Source organism: Triticum aestivum, chromosome 7A (assembly GCF_018294505.1).
Source record: "Triticum aestivum cultivar Chinese Spring chromosome 7A, IWGSC CS RefSeq v2.1, whole genome shotgun sequence".
In the NCBI taxonomy this organism is placed as follows: domain Eukaryota; kingdom Viridiplantae; phylum Streptophyta; class Magnoliopsida; order Poales; family Poaceae; genus Triticum; species Triticum aestivum.
Genome location: NC_057812.1, coordinates 250,961,228 through 250,965,212, shown reverse-complemented (window position 1 = coordinate 250,965,212; position 3,985 = coordinate 250,961,228).

Genomic DNA, 3,985 nt, shown 5'->3' with positions numbered 1-3,985 from the left:
ATTGGATGAAGAAGAAGACAAGAGATAGAAGATACACAATAGAGAACTCGTTCGAGAACCGTGCGCCGACGTATACATAAGTACTTGTAAACACTGTTGGTGCTACCCCACTTGTAAGCAGTTGTGCAAAACACGACACATTGGCTCAGCTCGCTTCAACACTAGGCTATCGACCTACTAACAATCAACAATCTGCTGTCTGACATATAAGCAACTATGTATCTTGTTACAGTGGTTCATGCAGTTAATTGAGGCCACAATGTAATAAATTCCAAACGTTCACACGCTAGTCTAGCGCTCATGTGGAACACTCGCATTAAACTCGTCTTCATAAAAAACTTGAAAAGCATAAGTTAAGAAATTTTATACATCTCAATGATTCATAGAACATAACAAACATATACTAGTTCACAGCAAAAGACAAAGTTGTGAGAAGGTTTACAAATCAGGAAAAAACAAGCAAGGCTTCTCTCTGAGCAAAGGGCCTCCCGGCAGGCTTAAATTTCCTGGAGTTCACTCTGGTTTTTTCTTGTTGCCACCATTCAGGGTTAGGTTCTCTCATTCTAGAATAACCAATTATAATTGTGGTATCAGCTGGAATGCTGACTTGAACCATGCAGTGTACTGACCAGCTGAAATGCTTGTGCATTCCACTAAATTTAAGCACCGCTATTTGCAGAAATAAGCAGACCACAATGCCTCTTGCCCGCGCACCTGTCCAAAAATCCGTCATGCAGCCGTGCCAGCTAGTCCTTGGTCCATGGATGAACTGGTAGAAAGTGCATTCTAGACTAGGATGCAGTTGTTTTTGCTCGTCCCTGCACTGCAATCAGGAAGTAAAACGTACGAATCAGCTTCTTTTAGATTGCGTTGGTCATTCTACCTTAGTTACTACCAATGTAGGGATACCTTGAAGACGGGAGGTTAGACGACGACAGCGAGGGATAGCCATCTCATTTTGCACAGTTGTACTAAAACTGAGGTGTGTGCTTTTGATTGCGCAGATAGAAACGATACGGAGATAGACATCCCAAAACGATATGGAGACAGACATCCCTGTTTGCGCAAATAAGATATACGGTTATTTAAACAGTGACAGATATTACTACTTTCCCCCGTTTCCTCTTAGAACCAAGTCCTAGATTCATGCTACAGCTTTCCCACTTTCTTCTTCATGTTCTGAAAGGTTAGCACTAATAATAATAGGATATATCTTCTTTTCATCAAGATAAGCATATTTCAAAGTGTCTGGCAATTGTTTTAATTCAAACACAGGATCAATTTTAGATGGAGGAGGACCTCCTAGAGTTTCAATAGGAAAATTGTGTTTAAGCAGAGGACGTTGTTCAAAGAAAATCTTATCTATTTCATTTCTTTCATGCATATGTAAATCATTTTCATGGTCTAGCAAATATTGTTCTAGTGGATCAGTAGGAGGCACAACAATAGAATCAAGACCAATTAATTCATCTTTACTAGGCAATTCTTTTTCATGAAGCTTTCTACTAAACTTGGAAAAATTAAACTCATGAGACTCATCACCAAAGCTAACACCGACAGTTTGTTTCTCACAGTCTATTCTAGCATTAACGGTGTTTGATACATCTCCAACGTATCTATAATTTTTTTATTGCTCCATGCTATATTATCTACTGTTTTGGACATTATTGGGCTTTATTATCCACTTTTATATTATTTTTGGGACTAACCTATTAACCGGAGGCCCAGCCCAGAATTGCTGTTTTTTGCCTGTTTTAGGGTTTCGAATAAAAGGAATATCAAACAGAGTCCAAACGGAATGAAACCTTCGGGAACATGATTTTCTCAACGAACAAGGCCACGAGGTAGGGGGTGCGCCTACCCCCCCCCCTCCCCCAGGCACGCCCTCCACCCTCATGGGCCCCCTGTTGCTCCACCGACGTACTCCTTCCTCCTATATATACCTACGTACCCCCAAACGATCAGATACGGAGCCAAAACCCTAATTCCACCGCCGCAACTTTCTGTATCCACGAGATCCCATCTTGGGGCCTGTTCCAGAGCTCCGTCGGAGGGGGCATCGATCACGGAGGGCTTCTACATCAACACCATAGCCCCTCTGATGAAGTGTGAGTAGTTCACCTCAGACCTACAGGTCCATAGTTAGTAGCTAGATGGCTTCTTCTCTCTTTTTGGATCTCAATACAATGTTCTCCCCCTCTCTTGTGGAGATCTATTTGATGTAATCTTCTTTTTGCGGTGTGTTTGTTGAGATCGATGAATTGTGGGTTTATGATCAAGTCTATCTATGAATAATATTTGAATCTTCTCTGAATTCTTTTATGTGTGACTGGTTATCTTTGCAAGTCTCTTCGAATTATCAGTTTGGTTTGACCTACTAGATTGATCATTCTTGCAATGGGAGAAGTGCTTAGCTTTGGGTTCAATCTTGCGGTGTCCTTTCCCAGTGACAGTAGGGGCAGCAAGGCACGTATTGTATTGTTGCCATCGAGGATAACAAGATGGGGTTTTCTTCATATTGCATGAGTCTATCCCTCTACATCATGTCATCTTGCTTAAGGTGTTATTCTGTTTTTAACTTAATACTCTAGATGCATGCTGGATAGCGGTCGATTAGTGGAGTAATAGTAGTAGATGCAGGCAGGAGTCGGTCTACTTGTCTCGGACGTGATGCCTATATACATGATCATACCTAGATATTCTCATAACTATGCTCAATTCTGTCAATTTCTCAACAGTAATTTGTTCACCCACCGTAGAATACTTATGCTCTCGAGAGAAGCCACTAGTGAAACCTATGGCCCCCGGGTCTATCTTCATCATATTAATCTCCTACTACTTAGTTATTTCCTTTGCTATTTACTTTGCCTTTATTTTACTTTGCATCTTTATCACAAAAATACCAAAAATATTATCTTATCATATATATCAAATCTCACTCTCGTAAGTGGCCTTATAGGGATTGACAACCCCTATTTGCGTTGGTTGCGAGGATTTATTTGTTTTGTGCTGGTACGAGGGACTCGCGCGTAGCCTCCTAGTGGATTGATACCTTCGTTCTCAAAAACTGAGGGAAATACTTATGCTACTTTATTGCATCATCCCTTCCTCTTCGTGGAAAACCAACGCGGTGCTCAAGAGGTAGTAGTGTTCAAGAAAGGTCTACCAAAGATAATGGGACAAAAGTCATCTTCTGGGGAACCAAGAACAAGAAAATCAGTAGGGTATTTTATTTTCCCACACAAGACTTCAACATCTCTAACAATCCCAATTAGTTATATAGTGTCTCTATTAGCAAGTTTAATAGTAACATCTATGTCTTCTATCTCTGCGGGTGCTATGCCATTCATAATTTCTTCATATAAGGAATAAGGAATAGCACTCATGCTAGCACCTATGTCACATAAACCATGATAATAGTGATATCCAATTTGAATAGCACTCATGCTAGCACTCATGCTAGCACCTATGGCACATCAACCTTTTTTTATGAAAGCGTACGCGTCAACCTGTAGTAGGCGCACAAGTCAGGCTCAAATCTGTGGAAAACAGCATACAACCCATCTGCCATTATTTCTAATAATATACAGCCCATTTGCTAATTCGTAAGAATTTTTTTGGATCCCATCTTCTTTTTGTTAGCATCACACCCCATATTGTGGCCACGGGTAAAAAGTATACGAAATTTTGCATATTTCCGTGCAGTCAACTGTTTTTAATCCAGAAATATTGATTCACATTCAAACTATTTTGAAAAATAATTTATATAAATATGAAATTCAAATAATTGCCCATGCATAAAATTCAATGGAATTTAAGATCTTGTAATGAAAAAAAATTGAAACTAATTCCCGGTTTGATGTGTTTTAAAAATGTACAGCCCATTTCTGGTCAAACCAAATGAAATTCTCCTCGTCTTGAAAGATTTGCAGCCCAGTGGGGCCGATAAAGCAAGTAGGCCTTGTTTGGGTATTTCTTTAAAAAA